Here is a 22468-nt window from a genome sequence, read left to right as displayed (position 1 = left end):
CACACGTTGTGGCAGCCAAATGGAGGCCATAGAAAAACTGATATCACCCCATCTCAAAATTCACCCCCCTCCAAAATGTCAAACATTGTCCTCCCCTGTTTTATGGTCTGTGAATGTGGCCACCAAACTGAGTGGGGAGGGTCTTTTGGCCCAGCAGTAAAAAAATAGAAGACGGGGTGGGGGAGCTACTAGCATACCCAAGCAGTTTATTTTTATTATTTTTATTTTTATTATCTTGGCCTTTTTTCAGCTGGAACTCATTGGAACTCAGTTCTGGCACCTCTCATTCTAAGAGAATGAGGGAGGTGTTCGTGGTGATTTCTGGCACCCCTTTTTCTAGAAAAATAGCAATTTATTATTATTAACCTCTATCCCTAACAGGTACTCAAGGTGGCTTACAGATAAGATAAGAACAACTAAAAATATGTGTTGCAGACAGGCTGAGGGGAGAGAGATGACGTAGCATGTGGCCTTACAAAGAGCAAAATAAGCACCCCTTGAAATACTGAGGTGAATCTGTTTCTCTCTTTTCCCAAGCTTGGGGTTGGCTGCCCTGTGCCTGCCTTTGGCTATTCCCACAGCTTGAGGTGTATGGATTGGAACAATGCAAACTTGCTCTCAAACCTTGGTTGTCACTACAGTCTGGTGGGATTTCTGGAACCCAGACCAGATCCTCGATGAGTTGTGTGTTTTGAATATCTGACTCTTCATCCTATTTTTTTTTAATAAAAAAAACTGTTTAGGATGCTTGCCGTAGTATGGTACCATCAACACAATATGTATAAATCTTTGTAATTGCTATCATCACATGTGAATTCACTGCTGGGCCATCTGTCCACATGTTGTGCTCATTACTGTAGATGAGGCAAGCTGAACTTGAACAGCCTGGCTAGTTAGCTAGAGAGTCAGGTCATTACCATGGCAGCTATTAGGTGACTGTAGACTAATAGTGCAGGGCAGCAAAAATGTGTGTTTCGTATATCCCAAATAGCATATATGCTGGCTTAGATCATGAAGCATAAATCAAGCTTTAGCGTTTGCTTTCCCTTTTTTATGGCGCTGTCCTTTAAAATGCTGGTTAGTTGGTTGTTCTAGCTACATTAAGAGAAGGAATAAACAGCATTTAATCTCTAATTAGAAACTCACTTCCAAATTGGCTCGTTTCAAAAGGTAAAGGTCAGAAATTGTTTGATAAAATGTCAGATCAACAGCATGTTATAAAACGATTATTGTCAGAAAAGCCATGTTAATTGTTCTCAGAGTAAACATCTGCATATGTTCAGTTAAATTAGGTGAACTTTCTTCCATGGGCCTCAAGGATAAGTGCTCTTCTCATACTGAAATCTGGAGATGTTCTTTATTGGGTTTGATTGTACAGTGGTGCCCCACAAGATGAACACCTCGCAAGACGAAAAACCCGCTAGACGAAAGGGTTTTCCGTTTTGGAGGCGCTTCGCAAAACGAATTCCCCTATGGGGTTGCTTCGCAAGACGAAAAAAATCTTGCATCCCCCCGCGGGTTTTTTTTCGTTTTTTTCGCCCTTTTCTTAAGCCGCTAAGCCGCTTATCAGCTGTTCCGCTGATAAGCCGCTTAACAGCTGATCGCTGGAAGCCGCTTGACAGCTGTAGCGCTAATCCGCTAAGCTGTCAATGGGCTTGCTTCGCAAGACGAAAAAACCGCTATACGAAGAGCCTCACGGAACGGATTAATTTCGTCTTGCGAGGCACCACTGTACATTGTTTGCCCAGCAAACACGCCATCTTAAGATGGTCATTACAATATACAGTCAAACTTCGGTTCTCGAATGGCTCCGTTTTTGAACGTTTCGGCTCCCGAACACCAAAAACCTGGCTTGCCAGTGTTGAAATACCTTGAGGATGCTCTTTAGGGAGTGGCAACTGGGACCATGTAACACTGGTCCTAAAGGATCTTCAGTGGCTCCCAGAACGTTTCTGCACACAATTCACAGTGTTGGTGTCGACCTTTAAAGCCCTGAATGGCGTCAGCCCAGTTTACCTAAAGGGGCATCTTCACCCCAGTCACTCAGCCTGGACACTGAGGTCCACCTCCAAGGGCCTTCTGGCAGTTCCTTCACTGCAAGAAGTGAAGTTACAGGGAACCAGGCAGAGGGCCTTCTGGGCAGTGGCGCCCTCCCTGTGGAATGCCCTCCTGTCGGATGTCAAGAAAATAAACAACTACACTTTTAGAAGACATCTGGAAGCAGCCCTATATAGGGAAGTTTTTAATGTTTGACATTTTACTATGTTTTTATATGTGCTGTAAGCCACCTAGAGTGGCTGAGGAAACTCAGTCAGATGGGCAGAGTATTGTTGTTGTTGTTGTTGTTGTTCTCATCATCACCATCATCATCCCTTCTCATGCCCGTTTTCTTGAAATGCAGCTGGGCTTCTGTCTCCACTTAGTCATTTGTAAGTTCCATGACTCATACAACAGTTGGTGCCTGTTCCGTTCCCGCTCAGCACATGTCAGCCTCTTCGCCTTCTCTCAAGCACCACTGTATGCATAAGCTGTAATTATAACTTGATTAGTGTAGTAATTCATCTTCCGTTTTTAATCTTTGCTGAAATGTGTGATACGTGGGTGCGAGGGCTCAGCATGTGAGCATTTTCTGGGAATTTCTATTTCATATTTATCTGCATATTGTGTCTTAAGTTTCCATCTCATGCCTCAACATTCCATCCCACTGTAGAATGACCAAGAAAGGGGTATTGGGACATGACTGTGCAGATGAAAGAGCAGGTCTCGTTGTCCATGGCGGTCATTGAGTTCCATTGGCTGCAGTCTTGGATGCAGTGGAGAATGGGAAAACCAAATATTTGCCCCTGCAAAACAGGCTCATGAGAAGGCCTCTACTCCTTCCGGAGGGGAGGTGTTGTGGGCAGGAGACGATTCCTGCGTCACGCAGGGGGTGTTATGCCCCCTGCCCCATCCACATGGCTGGTGCACCACGCCCCCGGTTGAGCACCCAATCAGGCGGTTTGGTGGGGGCGTGGTTTGCTGCTCAAGACGCAGCCACACCAGCAATTCAGCCCATTTGCTTACCTTCTCGTTGTGAGTCACCCACCCACCACTCCCTTAGGGCTTAGGGCTTAGCTTTTCTCTTGACCTTGCTATGGACCTATGGTTGGTCGCCCAGGTTGCCTAGGGGGCCTGGTAGGAATTTTTCCAACTAGCATGAGGCCTCTTGGTTTTTTCGCCTACCTCGTAGCAATAGTCACAACCTTCTTGGTATTTGGCGGTTAGGGATTGGAATGTGTTGTTGGTGTTTCAGGGGGTAGGGTGTGGCCATCGCCTACCCCTTCAAATTTGGGTATTCCGTTAAAGGAATCCAGCGGTCATGAATCCTGTCCAATGCCTGTGTGGCGGGGGGCAATAACACGACCCTCGGTGACATCAGGGGAGAGCTTATAGCTGTATTAGCATCAACAGGTTCCCCCTACTGGTGGTTAACCCCTCGGCAGACTCACCCCTCTTTGAGTGGGTGGAGTCAAATCTTTTGTGGTCCAATGCCTAAGCCAATACCTTCTCAGTTGCTGTAATCAATAAAGTTGTGGCCTTTTCTTGCCCATTAACCTTATATTCTGTGTCCACGTGTCTTTATTCCACCAAGCGGGGGTCGGATCCTCGAACCACAAGTAGAAATTTATCTCCCAGGACAATTTTGATCAGTGAGTGGCTGTGCGAGGTTTTGTTCTCTGCCTCCACACAGAGAACTTTGAAATGGGTTGTGATGGATCGGTGCTGCTGTTGACCTGCCATCATCTCCTGATTAGAGACAGGAGGGTCCATGGAGGGTCCAATTTAACTCCCTACAAGGCAAGAGCAATTGCCAGCCAGCCAATTTCCCTCATCTCCAGAGGTGAACCAGCTCATCCTCCTCCTTGCCTTTAATGTGTCCTTCTTAACATGAAAGAGCTGCTTGTAATATGGGAGAGAGTTTTCCTTGAGCTTCGAAAGCCCAGCAGTCAAAAGCAGTCAAAATCCAAACCTACATAAATATTTGTTTTGATTAGGGGGAAAGGGGGAGTAAAACTGAGTTAAATGGGTTAGTTACAGAATACCAAAGTGAAAAAGACCATTTTTAATTCACCCATACAGTTGGTAAGTGAGCAGACCAGCATACTGTATAAATACCCCCAACAGAGTTACCATTTAAATGTTTGCATATCACTGAATTTTGTATTGCTATCAAATCATCTTTTTTACATAAAAAGGGACAATCTAACAGACCTAGGTTTCAGTATTAATACTCACATATGAAGAATTCATGGGGCAACTAAGGATTATCCATAAGCTGACAGCTTTTCATAGGGGAAAAAATGGATTTGTGATTTCTGTTAATTCAGGAGAATGGATTCAATGGCAGTTTGAAGCCATGACTGGGAGTGACAGAATGTCAGTGAATGAATATTCCCCTGGTCAAATGAACTGGAGTCTTCTTCTTAAAGATCAAGGTTCTTTGGCATTTTCTTCACATGTGTTCCTTACCTCTTGCCCATGACCTGAAGGCAGTTCTCAGCTTTTGTGAAGCAGCAGCAGGAGCCTTTTTGGGAATGGTGGGTTGACCCCATCCCTTGTTCTACTTGATACAATCGCCACAGTGCTAGAGGGAAGAAGAAGGGAATGGGGATGGGGAAAAGACTGGACTTCTCTTTCTCCTAGTCTATCAAACTTGACACAATTTAGCTAGTAATGGTAATAGCATTACACACATGTCACCACACCTCACAGTCACATGCAGTGTCATTAATTATGACAGCCCTGTGAGGTATTCCAGAATTATTTCCTCATACTGCAGGTGAGGTGATGGGGGGTGATGGTGAGAGAAAAGGGTTTTGCTTACGGCCACTGAGTGAGGGCAAAGCTGAGGTGAGAGGTGAGCTGAGGACTCACAGATCATGATTTCTGGTTTTCTACTATGCTATACCAGCTATTGTAATGAATTTGTGTCATGGCTATTGAGAAAGTAGGGACACCTCACTGAAATAGAGATTTTTTTTACTTGAAATAAAAGGGATTGGGGCACTTTCTGTTAAGGATGATCTTGAAAGGCTGGTATGTGGGGATAACGATGCTGTCCTTCCTTATAGTGTTATTGTAAGGATTACCAAGGACAATATATTCTCCACATAATATGTGAGAAGTGCTTTGAGCATTCCACAATGTAATAAAAATGCTGCTAGTGCTAGATGGATTTCGTTAGGCACTCTGTGGGCTGGTGTGCACAGAAACGATGTGGTGACTCAAGTGTGATCAAACACCAGAGATAGAATTCTCATGTCATCTCGAACACAATGCTTTTTCATACAGAAGCCCCTTTCAGACAAGTTTGGATGAATGACTCTGCAAAAGGGACATGGCAGGATCACAGTGGCACACCATGCCCCCCAAGCTTACATGCATGAAAACATTCCATGTGCCTACAAACTGTACAAATATAGACCTGTTTGGGTGAAGCGCCCACATTTTGAGAGTTCCCGTTTGTACCCAAGGTCTTTTCATGTTGTCAGTTGAATACACGTACATTAGGGCACTCTAGTCTCCCTCCACCCCCAGGGGCAGAATTTGGTGTTTCAGATTTCTGCAGTGCCCTGTGCAAGGCCAAAATTTGGCACCCCACGTCCCACATCCTGTTCTGCTCAATTCACTCCCTTGACACCCTGTGGTGACCCCCCTAGGCTTGGCACCTTGTTGCCCTGCCCTAAATCCACCTCTGCCCCCCCACCCAACATTAATTTATGAAAATGGATCAAGTGCAGACTCTCCAAGAGTCCATATTTTCCAAGGACAGTCCCGGGTTTACAGTAGCCATCCCAGTTTCTGATTTGATTCTGGATTGTCCCAGCTTTTCCTTAGGACGTTGGAGGGTATGGTAGGATGTTGCTATTTTCATCGAATACATGTTAGAGGGTCTGGAGTTATCCAAGCCCAGAGCCATCTGAAGGCAGCCCTGTATAGGGAAGTTTTGTAATGTTTGTTGTTGTTGTTGTTGTTGTTGTTGCAAAGCTGTCCAGAGTGGCTGGGGCAACCCAGTCAGATGGGTGGTATATAAGTAGTAAAATTATTATTATGGAATAGAACACCCCTATTTTCATTGGATAAATGTTGGAGAGTATGCAGTTAAAACTGTAAAGCAATCAAATAACATACATGCATGTGCAACAGCCCCTGCCTACTGCACTTCCATAACAGCATTTCTGAGTTGACAGGTGGTTCTTCTAGATCAAAGATGGGAAGCCTGTGTTGCTCTGGTTGCTACTGGACTACAGTTTCCAACATTCCTGGCTGTTGGCCATGTTGGCGAGGGCTGATGGGAGCTGGAGTTTAACAACATCTGGCAGAACAGAAGTTCCCTATCCTTGGTCTAGGCATTTTGGCAGCACTTACTTTAAGTACTTACTTGTGCTTATAGGGACAGTTAGTAGTATGTTGTAGGATACGCAGTCATACAATAATGAATATGTAAGATCCCAGGGTGGTATTGAACTAAGTTTTATTCAGAGCAAACCTGTTTAAATTAAGGAACATAGCTAAGCTAGGTCCATTAATTTGAGTGGGTGTACTTTGAGTAACGGGACGTAGGTGGTGCTGTAAGTTAAACCACAGAGCCTAGCACTTGTCCTATGGTCGGCTGTTCGAATCCCTGCGACGGGGTGAGCTCTCGTTGCTCAGTCACTGCTCCTGCCAACCTAGCAGTTTGAAAGCATGTCAAAGTGGAAGTAGATAAATAGGTACCGCTCCGGCGGGAAGGTAAACGTCATTTCTGTGCACTGCTCTAGTTTTCCAGAAGCAGCTTAGTCATGCTGGCCACATGACCCGGAAGCTGTACACCGGCTCCCTTGGCCAATAAAGCAAGATGAGCACCGCAACCCCAGAGTCAGCCATGACTGGACCTAATGGTCAGGGGTCCCTTTACCTTTACCTACTTTGAGTAAAACCTAGTTGAATGCCACTCGCAATGCATCTGGGAACTTAGTGAGCGCATCATAAAGGGATGTGAAATAATAATTCCCCTTTATTTGGGGATGAGGGCTGCAGATTAAAGATTTTATCTCGCATGTTTACATGCATGTTAAACTATGACAAAATATGTTATCTGAGTAGGCCAGACATAGGCAAACTCGGCCCGCCAGATGTTTTGGGGCTACAACTCCCATCATCCCTAGCTAACAGGACCAGCGGTCAGGGATGATGGGAGTTGTAGTCCCAAAACATCTGGAGGGCTGAGTTTGCCTATGCCTAGAGTAGGCCAAGCAAAGTATTTCTTTGGAGGCCCTGGTTGACCATTTGTCTAAAGGTTTGGGAAATAATTTGATGTCATCTGTGTCTATACCTAGGGATTGCTAGATAAAAATAAATCTTTTTATATAGCAATATATATGGTAATATTCTTCCAATTATCATTTTGTAAAGCATCTGGTTTTATGCTTTTTCCCTAGTTGATCAGTAATTGAAACAGTTTGTGACTACATTAAAATAATAACCAGTAGTATAATGAAACACTACACTCACAAAATAAAACAATCACAAAACAAAACATCTGCAGCTGAAATGAAAATGGCCCCAATACCTGCATTTCATAGATCTGTTTTTCATAGATTTGTTTTTAGTAGCAGTCACCCGAGAAAGCATCTTCCTCTCCCTTGAATGTCCAACGCAAAATGAAAGATCGTTCCTGAGATCGCTGTATATTATGGGGAACTTGAGTGGGTGGGTGTCTTTGACTTCATATTAGCTATGAAACTTCAACCCTGCCTACTCTGAATCTTCTGGCATAGACAGAGAATGCAGATAAAAGACAAGGCACCATCTTTTTCCTTCTGCCAGGTTTCGGAGAATGTTAGATGCAGAATGAGTCTCTCATGTTGCTTTCAGTAAAACTCCCCCAGTCCCTTGCACTGTGACTAGCACATCACCATCTAAATCACAAAAGTAAGTAGCTGTTTTAAGTCTGACATTTCTAGTCACATTTAACAGTTCTGAATGGTGTAAACTCCTGCAAATTTAAAATTGTCAATTTGTTTTTTGCTGTAGTTTGAGTTGTGTTTCAATCAGCTAACATGCCTATTTTCTTGATCCATTATTTTATGTGCAATACATTATCTCTCCATTTAAAGTTGAAGACATTTGTAATTAACCTTCAAGTGACATAATTTTGCTCGAAGCCACAAATGCTTGAAACTGCAGAGTTTTTCAGTGTCCCAAATGAAGAATAAAGTATATTGTGAAAGATGGTAGGGGACGGATATACATATGAACTGTTTCATCAAAGCAAAATGGAGATTTGTCATAGAGTAATTAATAGCATAGTGTTTGGACAGCCAAATCTGTTATTTCAGTTTAAAAGAGTGAAAATGGGTTCTTTGATGTTCAATGAAAAGATGTCATAAAGGGATGATTGTAAATAAAGTACATGGGGGGGGGGGGGAGTTTCTCCATGGGATGCATCAGAGATGACTGACATCTTCAACCTAGGAAATAGGGATGGATGAATCAGTCCATTTTCAGTCCATGGCATTTCTGCATGTTTACCAATCCCATTTCCTCATAAATCTGCCTGGATTTTCCTTTAAACAGACACACAAAGTGTGTTCTCCCTAAAATGAGTGCACGTGTTGCGGTGGGGGCCGCTGGGCCAACCCTCTGTTGCCAGGCAGGTTAATGGTTATTGCCTGGAGCAACGATTGGCTGACCGGGTTGCTGGGGCAAATTGCATGTTTCGATTTGGGTGGGTGGGACCAAAGGCTATAAATATTGGTGGCACACTGCTTTTGCTTTCTCTTTCGCAGAGTGCTTCAGATCACCCGCCCACTCGCCCTGTGATCCTGTGACCTTGCTATGCCTGTCATGGAGTCGTCTGCCATTGGGGCAGGGGCCTAGTAGGAATTTTGTCCATTTGGCTGATTGGCTGGTGCCATTTGGTTTTTGCCTACTACTTAGCAATTCGTCACAACTTGTAAGGTTGCGGTTAGGCATTGGTTATAAAAATTGGTGGTGGAGGGGTCAGGATAGGCTGTGCCTGCCCCTCCAATGGTGCTGAAAGGGAATTCCGTTAAAGGAATCTTGGGGTTTGCCACGATTTCGTCCAATCCCTGAAATGGGACCAGGGCCGGCAAGCCTTGGGGAGCTGGTTGGGTGAGCGGTGAGGGACTGTCGCTCAGCTCAACTGATCCCCAACATTGTTTTCCCTTCACTGGCTTCTGAGGGAGCTCAGATAGTCAGTTCTGTCCCAGGCAGGAGGACAGATAGTCATAACCAATGCCTAATCAACCACTCACAGATTATGTATTTTAATAAAGTTGTGGCCAAAATAGCACCAAAAACCTTAAACTAAAATTACGTGTGATTTGTGAATTATTTGAGGGATGGCTTGGGAACCTCCACACGCAAATGTACATCAAATGTATTTTTAAAATTCTTCTTTTTAAAACATATTCTTCAAAAAACATAGTTTCAAATACACATTCTCTCAAAATACATATTTTAAACACTTTGGCCAAATGTGAAATCTGGTGAACAAGTTCAGCTCCAGTCTGAACCTTATTCCAAGACATGCCAATCAGCTCACTTCATACCAGGACTCAAGCATCCCTATTGGGGAGGTGGCTCACTGATGAATCCTATTGATCAGGTCTCCCCATCAGAACAAAAATTGAAATGAGTGCTACAGATGAAGTCATTTTGAATTTCAAAACTTGAAAAATTAACAGGATTGAGGGTTTGGGGGTTACTTTGGCCGTTGAGAATGAATTAAGCACAGGTGAATTAAGCATGAAGTCTCTTGTTAATGGAAAAACTTATTGTCACCTGCCTAATCCTTCTCATCTCTCTTGCAAGGATTTTCAAACACGTTGAAAAGGATGTGGTTTTGTCTGCTTCCTGATGCGTTTTGTATGCTTCCTTCCAGGCAGAGGGCCTTCTCGATAATGGCACCCTCCATGTGGAATGCCCTCCCATCAGATGTCAAGAAAATAAACAACTTTCTGACTTTTAGAAGACATCTGAAGGCAACTCTGTTTAGGGAAGTTTTAATGTTTGATGTTTTATCCTTTTTTAAATATTCTGTTGGCAGCCACCCAGAGTGGCTGGGGAAACCCAGCCAAATGAGCGGGGTATAAATAAATTATTGTTACTACTACTACTACTACTACTACTACTACTACTACTTTGTTGTAGGTAGGCAGTCTAGATGCCACAAGAAGTCTCCAAACCAGATGGTTTCATGCTAATATAATGAAACAACTCATAAGGACACATATTCAGAAAAAAGAATGTCTCCAAGCCCAAGTTAAAATTTTAATTCATCATTGCCAGAAAAAAACAATTTCCCTCTCTGTGAGATTTCAGTATACTGTGAGAGAATAGAGTGGGATGGACTATGCATGTTTACTCAGAAATATATGAACTACCAGGACAAGCTAATCAATTATTTCATAATCTCCTTTAATCACTTCTGTATTTTCATGTGCTTTTAAAAATTTTGGCTGACCCTATTTTCAGAACTATGTAATATATATTTCTTCATTGCAAGGAGTCAACCTTTTGGGTTGGTTTTAATACACTGGCTGAAATATAGTATGCCTCAGCTTTCCATTAAAATTTGTAGTATCCAACAGGCAAAATTATCCATGCAAATTCAAATACTTTTAACTATTAGCTTTAATTGGCCCCAATTAACACATGGTAATTTTTTCAGATGTTCATCCACAGAACTGATACCACGTGGCTTGTTTGACCAGGTATGAACACCAAGTTTGGACACTGAATGGTGAGAAAGGTAAGAAATTGTTTGGTCGGTTAAAAACATCCATCCATTTGTCCTCTAAATTTTTCACTGCCTATAATTTGGTAAGTTCATAAACATGCCTGTGAACAAGACTACATATTGTGAGAAGCCTTCCTTAAGTGACCATAAAAACTAGTAGATCTGGAAACTTCTTTAGCTGTTGACAAATTTTCATAAGGACTTTTAAAAAGGCAAACTGATGTGGAAAGATGAAGTACTGAACTTAAAACTAGAAAAAATGAGAAAAGCCAAAACTGACAGATTCACCCATCCTAAACACACACAGTTCTTGATTTAAAATACCCCATGATGTCACCCCCTGGCCTAGAATTGAAATGAGATCTGCTCAAGAAGTGGGAAGCATATAATAAATGACAAGTCCTTCCTTCCATTCTTGAGGTGCTTCCAAACAAGTCTTTACTGTGGGATGCCTGCTCCTCATGCATGCAAGTTCATTGAAATATCCACACAACATTTTTGTCATCAAAATGTTAGCTCATATTTTCTCCACATTTAAGCTGGGGAAAATGAAATAAGATGGAAAGGGTGGGGGAACATTACCAATAACCCATTTGTGAACTGTCACTAACCTGTTTACAATATTAAATTTCTTCCTGGAAGCACCCTCAAACACTTCTTCTGCAGGATTTTAGCCTATATAGTTCTTTCCTCTGATCATGCCCCTTCCAGAAGGGAAATATAGATCATCCCTCAGCTCTGTTAAGCAAAACAAGCAATGTCTGCAAATTAGTCCCTTAGCATGTCACGGTTCCTCTTAATAAGTCTAATTAACTAGTCCCTCTAGTTAATAAGTCTAATTAACTAGCAGCTACTGTAAAATATATAACGTGCATCTGTGAAATATTTCACACAAACCTCCGTTGACATGCAAATAAGGAGCTATTGCACAAAAATAATAAGCAGGATTTAAAATTGCGAATGTGGCTGAATTCCATGCCATCTAAATTCTGTTCCAAATATTAGGGGGTTGTATCTGGCAGAATTGCACCCCAAAATGCCAATTTGGCATATTGAAAATCTTCTTTATCTTCCTTCCCCCATCCATACACAAGCACCCACCCACCCACCACCAAAGTTTGTAAGAGTGAAAACTAGCCACCCTCAGAGAAGTTTCTTCATGAGTCACTGTTCTGATAAGAATGAGGTAATCTCAAATCAGCGACTCACAAAGAGGCACAATAGACAGCATTCTCCAAAAGCAAATACCTTTGCTTCATATCTGTATTGGGAGTTCTTTGAGTGATCCATATACATTAGATGAAGAACTGGGATAAAGGTATTCTCCTCTACAGGAGGCTGAAGGAGGTACAACCAGAGCTGCAATTCAAAAGAGATGCATTACAGTGGTACCTCGGGTTACAGATGCTTCTGGTTACAGATGATTCAGGTTACAGACTTGGCTAACCCAGAAATAGTGCTTTCAGGTTAAGAACTTTGCTTCAGGATAAGAACAGAAATCGTGCGGCGGCAGCAGCGGTAGGCCCCATTAGCTAAAGTAGTACCTCAGGTTAAGAACAGTTTCAGGTTAAGAACATACCTCCAGGATGAATTAAGTTCTTAACCTGAATACCACTGTATTAGACAATCTCTAGCAATAGTTTGGTCCCGCCATAGCCTTCATTATAATTTCATTTTTTAAAAAAAAATATGATTTGGGGGCACACTATCACTTCTCTAGCAGTGGCACACTAATGTCCCCGTCATACAATTTGTGAATTACTAGTTTTATGCAGGATTTTTTTTTAAAAAAAGCATTAAAAAAAAGTCTGTTAAAACCAGCATTTTTTCTTTCACTTTCGCTGAAAGTACAAAAGCTGCCTACTATTCCTGGTAGCCCCCCCACCCCATGGGAACTTGTTGACAGAAATTTCTCACATAAAGGTGGGGGGAATTGGCATGGAATACTTTGCAGCTGGCACAGGCCTATTTTTAACTGAAACATATTAAAAGCGATTGAAATCAGCCTCTTTCTCCTCCCTTCTGCCCTTCTCAATCCCATCTGCTACAATTAATATTAACACAGTTGTGGGGTTTTTTTTAACTTCTGATTTTAAGTAGCTGCATTTTTAGAACGGCAACATGAAATGTTAGCAGAAAACGTGGCAAACATGCCTTCTGCATACAGTTCCATCTGTTGGTAGCAAGCAGGTTTCTTTGAAAAAGGGAAGAGCCCATAAATGTTTTTGTGGTGCAGCTATCTGGACAGCTGACCAAGGAGGAGGATGAAGCGAAGCAGCCAGTAGCTCTGGGATGTAAGGACAATGGGGCTCAAATCTGGAGCCCTGTAAGCCCTGCTAGGGTGGGGGATGACCAGGACCAGATTTAGGTTTGACAAGGCCCTAAGTTACTGAAGGTTATGGGGCCCTTTATATGTCCAGCTGTCCTTTGTCAACAACAAATTGTCACTTTTTTGTGTTGAATACATGCTATATGGTAATTTATGGACCTAATAGGTATCTCAAGCCATTTGCATATGTTGCCATGCAACCAGTCCGTGCAGAATGTAGGCACCCTATATAGAGAAATGAGCAAACCAGTGATATTTTAGGGAGCAGGCTAGCAGGCAGGGCCCATTACTTAACCAACACAAAACACTGTTGCTGTATGTAGGTTTTATTTTATTTGTTGTTTATCTTATACAGTGGTACCTTGGGTTAAGAACTTAATTCATTCCAGAGGTCCGTTCTTAACCTGAAACTGTTCTTAACCTGAGACACCACTTTAGCTAATGGGGCCTCCCACTGCCGCCGCGCCGCCATGGCACAATTTCTGTTCTCATCCTGAAGCAAAGTTCTTAACCTGAGGTACTATTTCTGGGTTAGCAGAGTCTGTAACCTGAAGCGTGTGTAACCTGAGGTACCACTGTATTTTGGAAATGTACACCCATATTTTTTTCCTTTATTTTTTTGGGGTGCCCCCAAGAGAGTGGGGCCCTAAGCTATAGCTTCTTTAGCTTATACAGTGGTACCTTGGGTTAAGTACTTACTGTATTTTTTGCTCTATAAGATGTACCAGACCAGAAGACGCACCTAGTTTTTGGAGGAGGAAAACATGAAAAAAAATATTCTGAATCTCAGAAGCCAAAACAGCAAGAGGGATCGCTGCGCAGTGAAAGCAGCAATCCCTCTTGCTGTTCTGGCTTCTGGGATAGCTGCGCAGCCTGCATTCACTCCATAAGACGCACACACGTTTCCCCTTACTTTTTAGGAGGGAAAACGTGAGACTTATAGAGCAAAAAATACGGTAATTCATTCTCGAGGTCTGTTCTTAACCTGAAACTGTTCTTAACCTGAAGCACCCTCTGAGTAGAGGGAAGTGGTCTTTGTCAATGTTTGGATGCCAGATGCTTTAAATAAAGGTCGTGGGTCAAAACATCACTTTGGTGTGACTTCGCACATTTTATTATTATTATTTTTGTGTGTAGGTTCAGCCACCTCTCAAGATATCTTTACCAAACTCAGCATTAGGGTTCCAGGGGTGGCGGTGGCAGTCTTTGTTGAAGTTTGGATGAATAGGCACCATTTTCAGTCAAGATGGCAGAATGAAACATGACTTTGATGTGACCTTGCCTTTTTTTTCTTTTTCTTTTTTCCCCCATAGTGGATCCAAAGTACACTGATTTGAACATCTCTTTTTTTAAAAAAAATAATTTTTATTCATTTTCCAAACACATAATAAGAAACAGACAAAACACAAAACAAAAACATACAAAACATTTAAACATGTATAATTTCGTAATCTTATTTTCGTGCACCTTCTTTCCCCTGACTTCCCCATACCTCCCTTTCGCTGCATCCTTATTTTACAATTCTTTAGCAACTCCTCTGGTCAATTATCTATTTAAATCCCTTTCATTAAATTTTCTTTAATTTGTTAGTTACAGCTGTAATTCTCTGATTCTTACCCCTTGACATCTTAACACTCCTCAACTTTACAACAATTTTTAAGATATATTTTAAATTTCTTCCAATCCTCTTCCATTGTCTCTTTCCCCTGGTCGCGGATTCTGCCGGTCATCTCTGCCAGTCCCATGAAGTCGATTACCTTTGTCTGCCATTCTTCCAGAGTAGGTAGTTCTTGCATCTTCCAATACCTTGCCAGAAGAATTCTTGCTGCTGTGGTGGCGTACATAAAAAATGTCCTATCCTTCTTTGGCACCAATTGGCCAACCATGCCCAGGAGAAAAGCCTCAGGTTTCTTAGGAAAGGTCCACTTAAGGACTTTCTTAATTTCATTATAGATCATTTCCCAAAAGGCTTTAATCCTCGGGCAGGTCCACCAAAGGTGGTAAAAGGTACCTTCAGTCTCATTACATTTCCAGCATTCATTATTGGGCAAATGATAAATTTTTGCAAGCTTGACTGGGGTCATGTACCACCTATAAATCATTTTCATTATGTTTTCTTTTAAGGCATTACATGCCGTAAATTTAACGCCAGTGGTCCATAACTGTTCCCAGTCAGCAAACATGATGTCATGACCGATATCTTGTGCCCATTTAATCATAGCGATGATTTGAACATCTCTGAATATATTGCCACCCAATTTGATTGGTCTTCATCAAATCTGGCATGATGGTTCAAACCTGTTCTGAAGATACTGTTGCCTAGTTTGGCAGGATGGTTCAAACCTGCACCAATTTGGATGTCTCTCAAGATACAGTCACCAAGCGCAGCACAAGGGTTCTTGAGGTGGAGGTAGTGGTCTTCCTCTATGTTTTGACACTGGGCACTGTTAGAAATCAAGATGGCAGACCAAATCAGCCCTAATAACATATTAGATCCTCCCAATTGATTCAAGACCATGTCAGATGTTCCATGGGTCAGCATAGAGCCCTAAAACACATAAACTACACAGGCATGCTCTGGTCCATGGGGTCACGAAGAGTCGGACACGACTAAACAACAACAACAACACACAGGCCTAAATCTCACACGTTACACTAGCTGTTTAAACCTTACTCTTTTTGTTTGTTTGTTTCTTTGAATTCCTCAGCAGTGCTGGGCACTTCTCACTAGTTTAAAATGAAATAAAGACCTATAAAATGTTCTCATTAAAACCAGCAATGAAATACGCTAACAATAAAATCTCTCACAGAATAATACTATATAATCAGGTGCATTAAAAAAAACAACAACCAGGTGATCGAGGGGCAAAGGCTTTTCCATTCAGTGGAAAGAGAAGGCTAGCAGGACTCCAGAAGAGAGTTTGACAGGTACACATGACTGCTGAGAACCTTCTCCTTGCTTCCAGATAGAGAGGCAATAAATAAAAACACAGAAGAAGTCAATAGAAAGTAGGGAGGTTCCATTCCCAGAGTATGTCAGCTGGCACAGGCCTGTACTTAAAATACTTTGTGGTCCATAAATCTTTCTAAATAAAATAAAATAGCATGCATCTAAATGTACTTTCTTGTTCTTCCTCAGTGCCCCCCTGAGAAAAAACAGGAGTTTAGTGTTTCATGGAGACCATGCCCAGCACAGAAGGAGTTGGGTGACTCTAATCTTGTGTAGCAACTTGCAATATTGGAAGTAACAGATCACCTACATTTTAACAGATTGATTTATTAATGTACAGTGGTGCCCCACAAGACGAATGCCTCGCAAGACGGAAAACTCGCTAGACGAAAGGGTTTTCCGTTTTTTGAGCTGCTTCGCAAGACGAATTTCCCTATGGGCTTGCTTCGCAAGACGAAAACGACTTGCAAGTTTGTTTCCTTTTTCTTAACACCATTAATACAGTTGCGACTTGACTTTGAGGAGCAACTCATAGAACGCAGTGTACATAGTAGCCTTTTTTGAGGTTTTTAAAGACTTTGGTGATTTTTGAAGCTTTCCCAAAACTTCTTTTGCAGCCATTTGGTAAGTTAAGCTTTTAAAAAAATTTTTGGGGGGTTGGATTTTGGGTTGGGGTGTTTGGAATTCAAGTACTTGGTGTTGGGGAGGGGTTTGCAAGAATCTGGAAGCTTGTGTGTTTTTTTATGCATTTTTAAGATTTTCTGTGACCATGGGCCACTTTGCTGTTTTTTAAAAAAAATTCTGGATTTGAATTTCTGTGTGCTGGGTGGCTGGGGGAAAAGTTGGGGAGGGGTTTGCAAGAATCTGGAAGCTTGTGGGTTTTTTCTGCATTTTTATGATTTTCTGTGACCATTGGGCCACTCTGCTGTTTTTTTAAAAAAATTCTGGATTTGAATTTCTGTGTGCTGGGTGGCTGGGGGAACAGTTGGGGAGGGGTTTGCAAGAATCTGGAAGCTTGTGTTTTTTCCCCTGCATTTTTATGATTTTCTGTGACCATTGGGCCACTCTGCTTTAAAAAAAAAAAAAAATTCTGGGTTTGAATTTTGGAATGCTCTTTACAGTATGTGTGACTTTAAAGAGCACTTAATAAACTCTTGTTGTACCAAATTTGGCTTTGTTTGGACTTTTTTTGACCATAGGAACGCATTAATTGATTTTCAATGCATTCCTATTGGATTTCGTGCTTCGCAAGATGAAAAATTCGCTAGACGAAAAAATTCGTGGAACGAATTAATTTCGTCTTGCGAGGCACCACTGTACTATATTCAGCTCATATGTTACCAACACCCAAAACAAGATACCAATGGAAGTGTAAGATTTATAACTTAATAAACTAGTGGTACCATTGTTTTAAATTCACTATTGACAGTAACACACCAAAATAAAACAGTTTTTATGAAACAAACAAACAAGTTTTGCCCTAACCCTAACCCTAACCCTAACCCTAACAATAATCTTGGACTGTTCTTGCGGTGTTCATTCACCCTAACCCTAACCCTAACCCTAACCCTAAACTTAACCCTAACCCTAACCCTAACCCTAACCCTAACCCTAACCCTAACCCTAGCCCTAACCCGAACCCTAACCCTAACCCTAATCTTGGATTGTTCTTGCGGTGTTCATTCATCCTAACCCTAACCCTAACCCTAACTCCAAGAGTTGCTAACCAAAGTTGACCCTCACTATTTAAAAGTAGACTATTCCAATTATTCAGCTAAATCTACCAGTTAATGCTTGGGACCTTATTAAACACCCAGATTTTTCAAAAGGCTACAGCCTCAGCATCATCACATGGCATGACTGGGTGATGCTTGTGGGGTGTCCCATTGGGAGCTATGGTTGTGGCTATCATATTTTCCAGCAGAAATTGCACCAGAAGCTCCCCTTTTAGTATATTCTGCATAAAACAAAATGAAACAAAATACTGGTGCCATTTTTTGTGGCATCATTTCCCCCTGCCCCCACAATGCATCAGATCTTTCCGCTCATTAATCTGGGTGGCGGGGAAGAAAGATAAAAGCCACAGCTGTGACTGTTGAGGGAAACAGAACCCACCCAGGTAGGAAAAAAGGGCCCAGGTTGCTCCCCACTGAGGAATCCCAAGACTTTGGTGTCAGCCTTGATATGCACAGAGTTGTCATATGTCCTCTTTTTCCTGGTCCTGTCCCCTTTCTCGGGGAGGACTGGTGGAATTTTTGAATTTGCCAAAATGTTCTGGTTTTTTTCTTTGGTACCAGGGGAACTCTTCCTTAATCTCTTTCTCCTCCTTCTACATAAAAAGTTGCCATGTTGTTTCATTGCTTTTCTTGGGCTTATTAATTAATTATTTAGTATGCCTTCTGCCCCCTGCCCACCGCCCCATGCACATGCCAAAGAGGGGGAGGCAGCTTTCCTTCCTTCCTTCCTTCCTTCCTTCCTTCCTTCCTTCCTTCCTTCCTTCCCCCCCAAATTTGCATGCACAAGTTTTGCCACCGCCCTCCCTGGCGCCTTCCGATGTCACTCTGACACACGCCCTGCCTACAGTGTGCTCTGGCATGCGCCCACTCCCTCGCCCCTTCCTCCACCCCCGTCACCAGCAAATGTGTCCTCTTTTATGGCAACCCTCACAGAGGGTCTTCCTTAAAATAGACAGAGGAATGATAATTGTAGTTTTTGTAAGAAACAATTATTGTAGGCTAGCAATTGAAACATTGTTTCTGTGGCCCTGGTCCAGCAGAGTCATTAGCACATCTTAAGTACTTAGCTGGAATACTGCCTGTATTCTCAAGGGTAACGCCTCTTGTGAAATGATTTTTAAATGATGTTTTAAGTGCTACAATATATTCTTCTTAAGCATACTATGTCTTTCAACTGTAAGGATACAGAGGCTGCAGAGTAATTTCATTACCACTGGAGTTTAAACTGGGTAATTAATAATAATAGCACTGAGATTTTGGGATAACCCAACTGGCAAGCTCAGTATATCTCTTTGTATAAAATAAAGATGTTCATATTTGCTAGTTTGGTGCAGCTAATTTTATTTTCAACCAACAGGGGGAAATAAATGTAACAGTCGTACATTCCAACTCCAATTACTTTTGTTGAGGCTACTACATCACACCTCTCCTAAAGTCTTCCTTCTCTGAATCAGGTTCAGACTTTTCAGGGTATCACGAACCTTTTTGGATTTGTGGACACATTTGTAAACTAGAGAAACTGTTGTGGGCATCACACACAAACACACTACAACCAAGCAGTCACCACAACCTAGTGTATTCGCTATGACAGAATGCTTCTTGCAAACCTAATTTCAGCAGGTGGGTAGGGCAGGTGAAGATAACTCTACTGGTGCCAAGTATTTTGGAATGTGTAGGACCTCTCCTGACCAGATTTGGTTAGACTTATTTAAACTCCCCCACCCCCATAAAATTTCTGAAGCTGAAAATTAATTTTAAATTCCTCAGTAGGCAAACATTTGGGGTCAAGTTGGTTTGTTTCATTCCACTCTTCATGCCTCCTGTCTCCTTTTCCTTTATAAATTCTTGCAGTTTGGACACAGTCATGGAAAGCTGACAAAGATATTAACTTCCTGTGTTGGTCAGGACATATTTTGGAATTCCAGGTCAATATGCTCACACTAGGGCTGTAGTGAAACTAGGCATGTAAGGAGGTAGCAATATTCATCCCGTCATGTGTTGATCACAACCCTGGCACTGTTTCCTTTCTGCTACAGTTCAGCTTCTGCTCATTATCAGCTATGGCTGAAACTAATAAAATTAATTGTGTGATCAACTTAAGTGCTTTTCATTGGAAGGGAAACGCAATTTTTTTTTTAAGAAAATAATACGATTTATGTAACGTTTGCATACTAAAAGAAAAGAAGATAGCAAATATAGATTACCATATTTCCTTGTGTGAGAAATAGTGGGTTTCCTAAGACCAGTGAGGGAGTGGAACTACATATTATAACTAAATATTGTCCTTTCATCAGAGAGATTCACCCAGTGCCATTCTTTATCCAGGCTTTTGGCTATTAAATAATATGGTAAATAGGGGGTGGGTGGGAGAGAGAGATTGTTATTATGATTACTTTATTTATTATTATTCTCTGTGTTATATTTTTATTATTATGCTGTGTAAATTAAGTTTTTAATGTTGTACACTGCCCTAGGATCTTTAGTTTACACACACACACACACACACACACACACACGTACTTTGGTTTTCGAACAGCTTAGTTCTCGAACGTTTTGGCTCCCAAACGCTGCCAACCCAGAAGTGACTGTTTCAGTTTGTGAACTATTTTTGGAAGCCGAACATCCAGCGTGGCTTCCGTGGCTTCCAATTGGCTGCAGGAGCTTGCTGCAGCCAATCAGAAACATTTTGGAAGTTGAACGGACTTCCAGAACAGATTCCATTCGACTTCCAAGGTAAGACTGTATATATGTAGACACAAGGCAGCTGCTGAAAATGACACCTTCAGGTTGAGTTTCCTTTCACCCCACAATATTTAAGATCATGAACCCTGTATCATGGCATCATTGCCATTGTGCATTTTGCTGCCTCTGCCAACCGATGATGTAGCGAAATTTATAACTATGTGACTGATTTTACATATTATGAGGCAACTTGCTGTTTCATCCCCTCGGCCCTTACTGCTGCATGAGTGATATAAATAATAGCCCTAGGCACTCCTGATAGTATGTAATTGAATTGGACTGTCATAGGGTCTCTACCATGGATTTAGCAGTGAAAGTCAGTCTTGTGAGAGAACCTGATGAAGAGCTTGGACCTGTGAGTGCAGCAGGATTTCTTTCCATCAAATTTGGCTAGCATCCCCCTCCCCCCCCCAAAGACCTCCATTAATATTGCAAGCCATTTGTGGCGTTTGCCTCCTAGGATGGGTCAAGGGTTAAAATGGGTGTGATGTGATTGGCGAGTGAGAATGCAAGAGGGGAGTAAAAGATAGAGTGGGAGGTTTTGAAAGTCAGTTGAGGTTTGGGAGTTGGGAGTTGAGGCTTGGGTGTTGGAGAAGGAAGAGGGAGGCTTAGGAGTCGGTTGGTAAAGTTGTGTTGTGAGAGAGTGAGAGGAATTGTTAGGTGGAGTCAGATAGCTAGTTGGGAATAATTCAGTTGGAAGTTGTTAGGAACTAAGATTAGGAAACTGACAAGAGAAAAATAAACTGCACCCATACACTTGTTCCTGCATTTAAAAATAAACTTGATTATTTGTTTATGTTAACTGTCTGGACTCCGTGTGTCCCCGTGAGAAGCAGGGTGGTGGCAGCAAAGAAAGCAGTTGCAGTGGTGGCACAGGGTCAATAGACTGTGAAACATCCGGAGGCCCTGTGTGATTGCCACACCATTCTTTGCAATTTTGTCAGTGGTCGGGTACCTTAGGTGTACAAGTGGAACTTCCTGGTTGCAAGCTGTAAAAGGGCAAAGAGATGCATTCACAAATCTGGACAAATTCTTGGAGCCTAGGTCTTATCACCGGCAGTGAGTCACAATGCCTTTATAGCTCCTCTCTGTCCAGCGGCACGATATCCCTGAATACCAAAAGCTGGAGACGAGCAGCAGGAGATGGTCATTGCTTTTCATGCCCTGCTTGTAAACTCTCTAGGGGCCTCTGGCTGGTTGCTGTTGGAAACAGGGTGTTTGCCTTGCTGGGGATTGGTCAGATCTGGCAAGGCAATACTTTTATTAGAGGACTGAATGCCTTTGGGAGTCTTGTCTGCCCTACCTGACAATAAGAACATTGAGTACACACATCGTTCTGGCTTGTGGCCATAGCAGTCCTGAAAGAGAATAATCCCAAAATAAAATTGTATTATATTCAGAGCAGAGGAGCAGCAAAGAACCGACCTTACCACTGTGTAATGTGCTGTATGTTTTATTAAAAGGAATTATATTTTTGGCCATAAACCAGAGTGCATACAAGCAGCCAGCTTTCCTTTATGAACCATCAGAGTGTAGTTAGAGAGTGCAATTGGTAAATTTGCACAATTCTTATTTGTTGCCCCTCAATGATTACAGCCTCTTTCCTGTACCGGAGCAATTTTATTAAGCACTTTAGCTATTATGGCAGAGAAATAAATATGTATACTCAATTACTACAGTAATGAGTTGGGGGCACACTTTCTAGCCTTAAAGTGTTTTAATAAAATGAAAATTCATTAGCACTCGAGTAATGACACGCTTCCGACAGTGGCCACTCTAGAAAGCGCTGCAAAATGGAAGGAGACAAAGAGGAGACCTGGTTGTTAGGCCAGCATTGTAGCTGCGGGTTTTCTTTAAGCAAAGATGACAAATTGGATGCCCTGTGCATAAGGCATCGCTGTTTCTTTCTGTGTTACCCCATGGTT

General features: G+C 42.1%; 1 long non-coding RNA gene across 1 annotated transcript; it reads right to left on the bottom strand.

The window, feature by feature from the left end:
- Positions 1-2213: 2213 nt before the first annotated feature.
- Positions 2214-4697, bottom strand: LOC309370466. The gene is made up of 2 exons (XR_014168581.1): positions 4510-4697; positions 2214-2843 (listed from the first exon to the last, which is right to left on the bottom strand). It is a non-coding gene; the product is annotated as an uncharacterized lncRNA (long non-coding RNA).
- Between the last annotated feature and the right edge of the window lie 17771 nt (positions 4698-22468).

This window comes from Podarcis melisellensis (assembly GCF_964234715.1).
Source record: "Podarcis melisellensis genome assembly, chromosome: 5".
NCBI classification, from domain to species: Eukaryota; Metazoa; Chordata; class Lepidosauria; order Squamata; family Lacertidae; genus Podarcis; species Podarcis melisellensis.
Note: the sequence above shows the minus strand (reverse complement) of the source record. Positions and strands in the feature narration are given on the sequence as shown.